Below are 13,861 nucleotides of genomic sequence, written 5' to 3'. Positions count from 1 at the left end.
AATGACCACTTTGGGGCTCCAGCTGCCAAATGCAAAGGGCCAACATGCTCTTCCCTGCCCTGTACACCGACAGAAAGACACTCGGGGGAAAGTTCCTATAAAAGGCAACTTTGCATTATAGAAGGTTAGTAAGGGCAGATAAGGTGGATGCTGATATCCTTCTGCATTCAAACTATATCACAGAGAGGAGTTATTTAGTACAATAAAACTAGTCTTTAGAGGTTGACATTAAGACAGGGAAAACTTTGGCTAAATATCAGGAAAAAGACCATTCCTGTTAGCGAGGTCTATTAGCCCATGGAATAATCTCCTGAGAGAAAGAGTGGAAGACCCAGTGGCACTTTTCAAACCACACGGCGTACAGTAAACTAACATTTTTACAGCAAATGTTACAGTACAGCATTCTCTGTACTGGTGCAGAGAATGACAAGGTTGTCTAATAGATCTCTTCCAATGTTAAATTCTGTGATTAGATTCCTAGTGCTACAGCTTAAAACAGGATGTGCAGTAACGTATCTGATACGATCCAGAAAATTGATATGGGCACAAGTATCTAATCAGAGATAGTTAATGTTATAACTTTTGTGTTGCTTATGCAGGCTGTAATTTACAAACCAGATTGTATAGATGTGTAACACTGCTAAAGTGAATACTTTGGTTGAATTTGAAGGCAAATTAAGATTTCATTCTCTCTGAGCTCTGGGCCAGAACACTCCCCTGGGCTGTTGGCGAGCAGCATTCATTCCCTAAATCAATGAATATTTAATTTTATTTATACAAAACAGAACAGGTTCCACAGCAGAGACTGGGAGAGACTAACCCCAGAAATCCCCCACCAGCTCTTGGTTAGGCCACACACTTAAGCGGTGGGAGACCTGCATTTGAGTCCCTACTCCACATCAGGCAGAGTGAAGACATGAACCTGGGTCTTCTACTTCCTAGGTGAGTACACTGACCGCTGGGGAAATAAAGAGGACTTCTCATTTTTGTGAGAAAGGGCTTAGGCACCTAACTCCAGGAAAGGGTTCACAGCTGTGAATCATGAACAGAGTTAGGTGCCCAGCTCCCTTTGAGGGGCAGGGTTTAGGCCCCACCCCTCTCCTTGGTATTTCCTATTGGCTAACATAGGCAGCTGCTCATTTAGTTTGCTGGCTTCTGTGAATCCCATTCTTAGATCCCTAACTGTCCCCATGCATTGTATAGGGAGCCTGGGTACCTGAATCAGGGCTGTGGATTCCACTAGGCAGCAGGGTCCCTAAAGTTACATTAAGAGAACATAAGTTATTACATTTCAATATAAACAAGAAACAAACTTCAAATTCTCTCTCTTTTCAAGACCCCAGCTAATTTTGCAAAGGAGACAACATGGTAACATTAAGATAGCCCAGTGAAATTAATATACAGCATCCTACTTGGCCTTGCATGTATGAATTGCTTTCATTTACAGTTTTTAATTTCTTAGCAAAGGAGTCCTCATAGGGCATTGCTAAAAGGAAAATCCACTCTTCAAGTCACTAAATCTATACCATTGCATTATTATAGACCTGTGTGAACACAAAATACCTCAAGAATGCTTTAGGGGATACAAGCTTCATTAGAAGGATAATCTACTACAATATGATAAAACATAAGGTAGCTATTCTTTCTACCACAGCACAGATGAGGACTTTATTTTAAACCCATAGCAGATTGAATTTTTGCATGATGTTTTCTTTAAACTGCCTTGGTTAATCTAGAAATACATTAAAATACCCATCTGCCAGCTGTACTAGTTTCAGCTGTAGCAAATTGATGATTAGTAGCCTCCTGACATAATTTTCTTCACATGAAATAAAAAAATGACTGTCACAGGATTACAGCAGAGAGGAAAAATCCAAAGTTCATTATGATTTGTCTTTTTTATTTTACCCTTGAAATGTTTTGGTAATTAACAGGTGTGCTACCATTAAGTAGAATGCAGACATCAGTAGGACAGATATTTAAAAGGCCATGTTTGCAAAGTTTCACAAAAAAACAGCATACCAACAACTCACTGTTAACATTTCAATCTGGTGAATTCGTAGGCAGATTCTGTTCTACTGCTACATACAATGACCAGGCTCCTTAGCAGAGCCTGGTCTCCTGATCCAAAGCTAGTGAAGTGCGTGTGTGACACATTAATGGTCCAATTCAGCCCCTGAAGTTCAGTGGAGAGGAACCGCTTACACTAGGGCTGATTTTGGTGCTCTGATTCCAAGGGCACTTCAAGACTCCCTGTTGTTGGTCGTGCTGGTTGATTCACAGAGATGAATTGTCTATCCACTTTTAAGGGAGGAAAGAAGAAGCATTGTTTTGTTTTCCAGGCTTTACAGTGTGGAAGAGATGCTAGGTCGATAGCCCAGAAGGCTGAGGTCCCTAAAATCTATCCATAGACCCAGTACAGCACAGACAGTAGCAGTGCAGGCTTGCAGGTACACACGCGTGAACATACAACATACGACTGTAAATGTCCATGAGCAACAGCGCAGCCTCCATGCCTATTCAGTCCTGGGCCATTCTGCTAAGACTCCCAATAAAAGCACCAATAGCGCTAACTCTGATGGTAACTTGTGATGCGGATCCTTGTCCATTAGGACTCAGGCCGTTGGCTTATTTCACACATCATCAAAATTCATCGGATAGTTTTTGGTTACTTATACCATTGAGCAGACCTGAGTCAGCAACCTTGAGCAGGAGCGTAACAAGACAGAAAGTCTGTCTCCTGAGGCATGCAGTAATCTGGGCAGAAGACCACTGAAATAACATACTGCATTGTTGCTTTCAAAGGTACAATTCCTCCAGGTAGCCTTTGATGTGACTGCATTTTAACACAGACCCCCACACACACACACCCACACACACACACACAAAAGAACATTAACTATATCCACTCTGACAGGTTTCAGAGTAGCAGCCGTGTTAGTCTGTATTCACAAAAAGAAAAGGAGGACTTGTGGCACCTCAGAGACTAACCAATTTATTTGAGCATAAGCTTTCGTGAGCTACAGCTCACTTCATCGCATGCATTAAATGTGTGTCTTCATCCAGTACACAGAGATGCTTCTCTCCTTGTTATCTTCCCCCACCTCCAAAACCTGGCCATTGCTCTGTCCCAAACACATCAAGTTCCCTTTTACCCAGGCCTGGCCACATGTTTTCAGGGGTGCTTTCACTGGGCTGTCTTCCTCCACTGATCTTCCTCCTATGACTAAGAAAAACTAACATGGCTCAGTACTGATTGCAATATGTGTGCTCACATATGATGATTTCAGCTCTGGGACTAGCATTTGTTGATTAACTTGTGCTGCAGACTCAAAAGACGTATTAGAAGAAATCAAACCATAGGATCTCCTACTCCATCTGTAACAATATTAGCAAAAGGCTAGGCACAATATACACATGATTACACAGACTATACACATGGTCTGTATAATCACACCGCTTTTCCTTCTCACCAGGACAGCCAGACACTGCCCTCTGCTGTGTGGTGTGGGAGCAGAGTTACTGAAAAACCTGCACAAAGAGGTAGTGTAGTAAGGAAAGGTGGGTGCGTGGAAGGTTTCCCCTTCTTCCCCACCATGCAGTTGCCTCCAAACCCTCTGCAGTGAACTTGCAAGCTGAGCTCCACACAGCCTGGGGCTGGAAAGCTGGATAGAGCTGTTCTGCTGGAGCTTGTTTCCCTCTCAGAGCAGCAATATGTTTAATAAATTACTGTTGCTCTAAGGAGTAGAAAGTCTCTCTAAAGGACATTGATCCAGGTGACTGGTGTGGGAGGGGCCGCTCATGGAAGCTCAGCAAGTTGAGAGTTGTGTTGCCAATAGCAGTCATGCGTGGGGCCTGAGCCAGGAAAGTATGGACAGGCTGAGAACCATGGCCCTGAATGCTGTGGTTACTGTGAGTCTCTGTCTTCCATGGAAACTATCAGCTGTCCCCCACCCATGGATAGTCTGCGCTGCTGCTAATCTCGCTTCCAGAAGGTGACACGTCACATGTCACACACAACACGTTGCATGTCACATGTTGCACGCTGCACGTCAAACATACAACACATCGCATGTTGCACACACAACATGTCACACGTCACACAGTGTACCAGGTTTATCCCAGATGCCTCAACAATCCCCTTTCATGCCTTCTCACACTTGAAGGGGAGCATAAGGGCCCTAGTGAATAAGCCTCAATTAGGATGCATGAGTGGGACCAGTGACACCTACAATGTGCAGCATTATACATTGTATGGACTAGGGGGAGAGAAAACTTGCAGATAGTGATACCCACGGTTAAATAACCTGTAAAAACAAAGAAATAGATGGCATTCAGAGAAGATGGTTGATCCTGTTGTCCTTGCCAGGCCTGAGCCTTCTGCTTCATTGACTTGCATCTTTTCTCCTTTATCCTGCAGACAAATTTTGTTCTTCTTTTTTTATTACAATGTTGATTAAAATCTGCAGTTTATTAAAATTATGCAAATCCCTCTTATTTAGACAACTAAAGGCTTGTGCAAAATGTACTCCTTAGACACAGGGATAAATTCTGTCAAGGCAAAGGAAGGCTGTTGGGGGAAGGCTGCACAAACAAACTGGTAGACACAGCAGGCCACAGAGCACCAGACCAGCCCCAAAGCCTGTTGACACTCACCAGGTGGAGGCTTGGTCAAGGTGTCTAAGGCTGAGCTAGGGCATCTTCTGAGCAGGCTTATATAGAGCCCTCAGCTGGAATTAAAATTACCTCACCCCCTTGGAAGCATTTCCCTTGGGGTGCCCATGGATTAGGTGGTACAAGAAGGTGTAATTTTGACACCTTCTTGTACCAATTTGGGTCAATCTGACCCAGTAACTATTAAAAGAAAGTTTTACATATTCAGGGGTCCATCGCTCTAAATACAGCCATTGGTTATGATTTCCAAAAGTGACTAGGAATTTTGAGTGCCCTTAAAAGGGGCTGGTTTTCAGACGGGAATGAGTATTCAGTGGCATTTCATTGTTAGCTTTTGTAATGGGAGAATAATCTGACATTTAATGTTGGTTTCTTTTCAATCATTCAGTGTTCAGGCCCAAAGGAATGCATAATATTTGCTTAGACAACCCTGAGTTTGCAACCCAAAGAAAAAGGACCAAAATAAGTAAAGTCACAGAATGCTAAATCCTGATCAAATATATTCATGATGAATGAAGCCTCCTTGAAGTCAATGACAATCCTGTTCCAATTGAAGTCAGTATGATTACCCATGCGAGTAAACTGATTAAAGGTCATACTGGTTAAAAAACTGACCTAGTTTAGAGGGGAAGTGAACACAGGCTACAAAAAAAGTATTATATAACACATGGAAGAAAGGGGAAGTTGGTAGTAATGAATAAAAATCAGAAGCTAGAAAATTGTAGAAAACTGATAAGGGAAGCAAAGGGACATTAGGAAAAATCTATGGCCAACAGAGATGAGGACAGTAAAGGAGTTTTTTAAGTTTAAACAAAAAGAATCCTAACAATGGTACTGGTTCATTACTAGATGGAAATGTTAGAATTATCACTAATACAGAAAAGCCAGAATTATTCAATAAATATTTTTGTTCTATCTTTGGAATAAAAAAACCCAAATGATGTAATGTTATCATATGATGATGACATTCTTTCCTCTCCACTAATTTCTTGGGAGGATGTTAAACAGCAGCTACTAAAGTTCGAAATTTAAAAAATCAGCAGCTCTTTTCATATTCTTGGATGCAAGGTTAGGAGATTGCTGGACCATTAATGTTTATTTTCAATAAGTCGCCGACCACTGGGGAAGTTATATACTATTGGAAGAAGGATAATGTTGTGGAAGTATTTTGAAAGGGTAAACAGGATGACCCAGGTCATTATAAGCCTGTCACTCTGATATCGATGGCATTATCAAGCAAGATAATTAAACAGCTGATATGTGACTCAATACAAAATTAAAGAAGGTGTTGGGGACACTGGGGCATGGCCACTAGGTAACTCGAGGGGATGGAAGACCACGAGTGTCGATGAAGCCCCCTTGCACTAGGCCCAGGTGTCCTTGGCCCTCCCTCCCGCCTGGAGGCACTCGCAGCAGCTCTGCGTACTAGGCCCAAGTGTCCTTGCCCCCCCCCACCTGGAGGCACACACAGCAGTTATGCTGAGGATCTGTAACAATATGCTGCGGAGTCAGACTGCCTGAAACTAAGCAAGGCCAAACAGGGCAGATATGGAAGAACAATGCTGAATAAAGCAGCTTTATGTATAGTTTAACAAATGATACAGAGAATCAGGGAACTAGCTGGGAACTGGATTGGCTGGCTATATGGATATTTGGGGCAGCTTGCTATTGGATAAGTATGCTGGGAAAAAGGATGTATAAAAGCCTGTGTAACTTCCTGCTCTGGGTGCAGGATTTGAGATTTTATTCTCCCTGTACCTTTTTACAGCTGCAAATAAACTTTTCTGCTTCTCGACCCCGTTGTGATTATTGGGTGTAGCACACCGGGTAACGAACCAACTCAAGCTGTTGTTCAGCCTCTCGGCACTGGGTGCCGGCAACAAAGGGAATATAATTAATGCCAATCAACATGGATTTATGGAAAATAGATCCTGTCAAATTAACTTGATTTTTTTATAAGACTACAAGTTTTGTTGATAAAGGTAACGTTGATGTAGTATAGTTAGACTTCTGTAAGACATTTGGCTTGGTACTGCATGACATTTTGATTAAAAAACTAGAATGATATAAAATTAATTTGACACACATTACATAGATTAAAATCTGGCTAACTGATAGGTCTCAAAATGTAATTATAAATAGGAAATTATCATCTAGGGGGTCTGTTCTAATGGGGTCTTGGCCCTATGCTATTTAACTTTTTTATCAATCGCTTAGAAAAAAATAAAATCATCATTGATACAGTTTTCAGACAAGACAAAAATTGGAGCAGTGGTAAATAATGAAGAGGAGAGGTCACTGATCTGGATCGCATGGAAAGCTGGGAGCAAGAAAACTGTGTTTTAATACAGTTAAGTATAAACTAATATCTCTAGGAACAAAGAATGTAGGCCATATTTACAACAGGGGGACCTCTATCTTGGGAAGCAGTGAATCTGAAAAAGATTTTGGGGTGGTGGTGGATAATCAGCCGAACATGAGTTATCAGTGAGATGCTATGGCCAAAAGCGTTAATGTGACCTTTGGATGCAGAAACAAGGGAATCTCGAGTAAGAGTAGAGAGGTTATTTTACCTGAGTATTTGGCACTGATGCAATCACCACTGGGATACTGTGTCCAGTTCTGGTGTCCACAATTCAAGAGAGATACTGATAAACTGAAGAAGGTTCAGAGAAAAGATGCAAGAATGTTTAAAGGATTAGAAAACATGCCTTGAAGTGATAGACTCAAGGACCTCAATTATTTAGCTTACCAAAAAGAATGCTAAGGGGTGATTTGATCAGTTTATGAATACCTACATGGAGCACAAATATTTTATAATGGGATCTTCACTCTAGCAGAGAAAAGTATAACATGATCCAGTAGCTGGAAGTTGTAGCTAGACAAAACCGACAGGAAATAAAAGCATAAATTTTGAACCATTGGAACAATTTACCAAGAGTTATGGTGGATTCTCCATCACTAGCCATTTTTAAATCAAGATTGGAGGTTTTTTCTAAAAAGATCTGTTCTAGGAACTATTGTGGGGGGAAAGTTCTGTGGCCGGTGCTATACAGGAGGGCGGAGTTGGTGATCACAGTGGACCCTTCTGGCCTTGGAATCTATAAATCTATATTCAACAAGATTTGGCCCAGGATTTACACCATTCTGTCCATCTCTTTTTTTAAGCATTATTGTTTCTCCTAATTACTGTTCTTCCCTATTTTAGTTCCCCTCTGATCTCCATGTTTCGTCAAGAAGGATTTAGCTAAGCAGCTGCCACTAGCATGCTCATTGAGTTTGAAGATTATGCAGTTCAAGTTTTAGCAAAGACCTTCCAGTTTGTTTCCACATTAATGTATTTTATCTGGAATAAGGGCGTGTTCATCCTACAGCAGGGACACCATGAATTGAACTGCGGCCCTTTCAGCGCTAAAAGCATGAACCTCTAATAAGTTGAGCTAAAGAGACAGCATAGCAAGCTGAAAGCTGTAACAGACTCATATCCTCTGTGGACTAGGTGCCAAGGGAAGCATATAACACAAATTGACCTGTGGGATTATACTCCTCCCAGCCACCTTGCTAACGTATGATACTCCGACTTAAAGACAGGGTTTTTCATTGTTTGTTGTAAATATTTGACACTCCTGAGAGTAACATTTCAAGGGTCTCCACTGGCTTTCAAACAATATTTAGATGTTTAGTTACAACTGAATCAGTTTCTAACTTAATTTGGATGGCCAGGGCCCAGCCATGCTAAAGCCTGATTTTAAAAAATGAAAGGAACCAATTCACCACTAGAGGTGATCCTTCCAGAGCCAGGTTAAGACTCATTAGAAAGACTCTTGGTAACCAATCAGGGTCATAGAATTCTGAAAAATTCTATAATCTGATTTTTTTATTTAAAATCTGATTCTTATTTAAATTTTATATTTTTATTTTTAAAAAATAAGCCTGTTTAAATGAAATCTGAATTTAATACAAAATATTTTCAGGCCTAAACTTTTTATAATTTAATTGTAAATGTGAAACATGTTTTGATAGGAAATTTTTATGTATTCAAAACGTTTAAGGATGTTTTGTTTAATAAAAATAAATTGTATATGCTGACTTCTGTGTTTGATTAAATTGCAGTTACCATTCTAATGCAGCTTGACACAAATCATGAGCAAAAAGTTAATCTAGTAATTAAGCAATAGCATTGACCATTTAACATACTAAAAAAGTACGGTAAATAAGAATCTGAAAATATTAAGCTATATAATTGTTTTAATACATGTATATAATTATAGTGTACTTCCTAGGTAGCAAAAAGATGTACCAAATTTAGTGTACAAGCTCTATTTAATTGTAAATCAACGTTTTAATGGTTCTATCAACCAATGAGAATATGCCTCTCTCTAGAAAATAACAGAAGTGCAAATGGAAGAGTTTATTAAAATCAATTTTTAAATTAAGTCTTTCCATTTGGTGATTTAAATCAGTCCACTCCATAAGCAATAGGTATTGCCACCAACTGCATTGTATCTTTCCTGTGGAGGTGGTGGGCGGAGGGAAGACGACTTGAATCTCCTGACTATCAACTGGTACCTTCTACTATGATCATTAAATTTAGCTAAAAAATAGAAGGTCACTATTGAGAGCTGCACTAAGGTTTCCTACTGATAGAATTTTACCTGTATTTTTCAGCCATATAATTCCTCTAGACTAGCTACACTGTACTGAGTATTCTGCCAGAACTTACATCCATTTCTCAAACTGCTGACCCTCTTAATGACCTGAAGCAAGGTCTAGTGATTGGAACTAACAGCAGGTCAATTCAGGTATGTAACATATTCAGTGTACTACTTTGCATGCACAATGCATCCTGTTCATGTATGGGGGTGGGTGGAGTATTGAGTCAGGAGGTAGTTTAGAAGGTAGTCAGTCCAATAATATGTAAGAGTAGAGTACTTGACCTAAAAATATGATCTAATCAGCAGCAATTTAGATACCGTATATTCAAATTCAAGCGCTCTGATTTATTTCATGTTCCTAGCACTCATTTTAAAAGAGCTAGGAATTGAATTAGCAGGACATTAGAATGAATGATATTAATGGTCTACATAAGAATCTAAGTGCACGCCCTGCCCTTCAGGAAGACCAACTCCCATTTTAAGCGTCTATATGCAGAAGTGCTCAGTCTCCAATACTTGTCCATTCCAGATGGAACTTCTTTTATAAAAAGCAGAGTTAGGTGTAAAATTTGTAACTAATGATTATTTGACACATTTCCTCTCTCTTTTTGAATACTTGGCCACCTATTCATTAGTCAAGATTTATTGCTGAATAATTTCTGCAGGTAAGTCTTTGCCTATAACTTGTTCATGAGCGGTACATTGTAACATATGAAGTTTGTGCTGCTGAGACTGGACACATGGTCACATCTATCTACCATTCACGTTCATAATACCACATTCACAACTGTAGTATACAAGCACCTTACACAAACCGTCAATGTAGAGTATAAAGACTACAGCGGGCCAGGACATTTTTAACCAAATGTTTTTTCCTCAAAAAAAAAATACTGTTTCATCTAAGCTGAAGAGTTTCAATTTTCGACAAAGTTTTCAGTGCTAAGGGTTCTAAGCTCCAAGTTGGACTCTCTGGTCACTTCCCAAGAGAGAGAGACAGACTGATCAAGAACCTGATTTTTTCAATCCAAAAATGGAATTGGGTCAAAAACATCCACTTCACAAAAACATTCAACATTTGTGTTGATTGCAATGAGGAATGAAACCAAGTTTCAAAACCTCAAAAGTTGTCATGAACTGTAATTGTCATTCTCTGACCAGCTCTAATTAAAGACCTACATGTGGTCTAGTCTGTTTTCTTCCCCCACTCATTACAAGGAATCAGGCATTTTTCCTCCCTTCTTTTCTCTGCATCTCCCTCCTTCCACTCTATCATCTTTTTCCACATCCTGTGCTGCTCTTTTTTCAGACCACTGGACCTGCAATGGCATCAAACCAGGTTTGTTGATGCTAGCAAAGATGGCAGAGTCTCAATGGCTATTAAGTCATGATTGCTGATCGTGCCTGAGTCTGAGATCTAGCACTGAGGCTCGGTTTCAGAGTAGCAGCCGTGTTAGTCTGTATTCGCAAAAAGAAAAGGAGTACTTGTGGCACCTTAGAGACTAACCAATTTATTTGAGCATGAGCTTTCGTGAGCTGCATCCGATGAAGTGAGCTGTAGCTCACAAAAGCTCATGCTCAAATAAATTGGTTAGTCTCTAAGGTGCCACAAGTACTCCTTTTCTCATTGAGGCTTGGTGCATCATAGTCTTCCAAGGAGTGGCTGTGGATTAGGTGCACTGAAGTATACTAGCTATCTGGTTGTTTACTCTCTTGGTGTTGGTTGACATTTCTGATTTTTATTTCTTCCTTTTAAAAAGTGTGGTGGCAGATGAAGAGTACTGTGTGTTGGGCTCATTCAGTGGAGATAAGAGAGTAGGAATACAGCAGATGCCAAGGAACAACTTCTTTTTCCAGCACTAACAGGTACTGTTTAAAAGAACTAAAACCTCTTATTTTTTTTAATATATTGTATGGTTTTATGCAAAGTAGAAAAAAAGAGAAAAATGTCCAAATCATCTTTACTGACAGTGTTCAGAATTGTCCATGCCAGTTATATTTATCAACGCAGAGCTCCTACTATCTATCCATCTCTAGGAAGATTACATTACATTATTGATAGACCCTTCCACTAATACTTCCTCTACTATAATAAGTTTCATTTTGTATATCACATTTTCCCTGTATAAATCAACAATATAATAGTCATCAATTGTGACTTCACTAGCAGGTGAGAGCGAGTTCCACTGCAGAATTTCTCTCCAGACTAATGTGTAGCATCTTTACTCGTTTGTCAATGACAAATGCATGAAATAGCAGATGCCATGGCCTAGATGCCAGAATGATGCTATTCTCTGTTGTTCTGTATTTGTGATGTAATCAATGAGAACAGAATGTGTGCGGATGAATGCATTTTTAGATTTACTTTTGAGATAATCACAGGATGTGGGTGAACAATTCTGATTTAAGAAAATGTTTTTCTTTGTAAAAAAAGGCAATATTTTAGTGACATAAATAATAATGCTTTACAACTAATTTAGTTTGAATATGCTTTTACATTTCCCTTGTGAACACTCTAGTTTTATATCATTATAACTAAGAGTCCAGTTATGACCTCAGATACAAGAAAAAAATACCCCCATATATGTAGAAACAGATTTCAGTCCTATGAGGTTATTAGAATTAATTTCATGTTCTTTCTGACTTGTCCTTCCTCCCATATATTAAGTTGAAGTTGATATAATGTAAGGGTTCGTGACTTATTCAGCAAGTTAATTATCAAACACTGTGTGAAGGCTGAACTATTTAACAAGTGTATATTTAATAAGAGTGTCAAACATACAGCTAAGGGTAGCATGAAATCCCACCTCTACCACCATGTCAGAGTTCCCTCCCCACTCTGAACTCTGGGGTACAGATTTGGGGACCCGCATGAAAGACCCTCTAGGCAAAACTTCAAAGTTACAAAAAACAGGGAGAAACTTCCCTCTTACCACAGGGAAAATTCACAAGCTAAAACAAAAGATAATCTAACGCATTTCCTTCCTATTTGGAATCCTCTATGTTTTAAATCTTATTACCCTGTAAAATTACCTTCCATCCTGATTTTAAAGAGGTGTTTCTTTTACTTTTTTTTTTCTTTGTAATAAAGTTCTGTTTTTTAAGAATCTGATTGGGTTTTTGTGTCCTAAAAACCCAAGGGTCTGGACTGTGCTCACCTTGTTTACCTATCTGGTTGGTAGATTATTCTCAAGCCTCCCCAGGAAAGGGGGTGAAGGGGCTTGGGGGAATATTTTGGGGAAACAGGAACTCCAAGTGGTCCTTTTCCTGAATCTTTGTCTAACTCACTTGGTGGTGGCAGCAGTACTCACCCAAGGACAGGGAAGGATTTGTGCCTTGGGGAAGTTTTTAATCTAAGCTGGTAGAAATAAGCTTAGGGGGTCTTTCATGTGGGTCCCCACATCTGTACCCCAGAGTTCAGAGTAGGGAGGGAACCCTGACAGAGAGTTTATTTGCAAATGTTAACACTGAAAAATCAACAATAATATCTGGATTTCAAAAACAACTAAAAGCAGATTTTTTGCCTTGAAATTGATCAGTATAAATACATCTGTTTCACATACAGTGGAACCTCAGAGTTACGAACACCTCAGGAACGGAGTTTGTTCATAAATCCAAAATGTTTGTAACTCTGAACAAAACGCTATGGGTGTTCTTTCAAAAGTTTACAACTGAACATTGACTTAATATAGCTTTGAAACTTTACTATGCAGAAAAAAAATGCTGCTTTCCCTTTTTTTTTTTTTACTAATTTATGTTTAACACAGTGTTATACTGCATATGGGGATTTTTTTGTTTGGTTGGTTTTTGTTGTTGTTTTTGTCTCTGCTGTACCTGACTGTGTACTTCCAGTTCCAAATGAGGTGTTTGGCTGACTGGTCAATTTGTAACTCTGGTGTTCGTAGCTCTGAGGTTCTACTATACATAACAATTCGAGATTTTTAAACACAACCTGCAGCCAAAATGACACCTGGTGAGACATGTTACTTAACCTTATAGAACTATGTCCTCTAGCAAAACATTGGGCTGTATTAATCATTGCATATGTATCTTAAACTGAAAACTTACAAAAATAAGTACAAGATTTCAGATAAAACACTGCAGGGTATATTAACACCCTAAGTAATTCTCAAGTAATGTCAATACTACTTGTCCAAGGTTACAGTTCAGATATATAACATTGTGATATCACTGGAGATATTTGACTTTTAAAACATTGTGTCATTTTGCTTTAGCTATCTCTACCTCCACACAGTTGTTGAATCTTTCACTTAGGGGAAATTTGCATACAATCCATTTAAACCTGGAAGATTTCCATGGACTTTAGTCCTGCAATCAGGACTTTTCTTGGTGTACCCCATTTACACTTGCTAGTGTCCAAAATGACCTTCATGCAGAATGTTTTGCATGGATCTCCAACATCTTCATTTAGGCCTCTGTTCAGCAAGATGTTTAATCACACACCTAGCTTTAAGCACAGTAATAGTTCTGTTGACTTCAATGAACTACTCACATGCTTAATGTTAGGTACTTGC

Source organism: Caretta caretta, chromosome 2 (assembly GCF_965140235.1).
Source record: "Caretta caretta isolate rCarCar2 chromosome 2, rCarCar1.hap1, whole genome shotgun sequence".
Classification (NCBI taxonomy): domain Eukaryota; kingdom Metazoa; phylum Chordata; order Testudines; family Cheloniidae; genus Caretta; species Caretta caretta.
The sequence above is the reverse complement of the archived record's forward strand: the minus strand, read 5'-3'. Positions refer to the sequence as shown.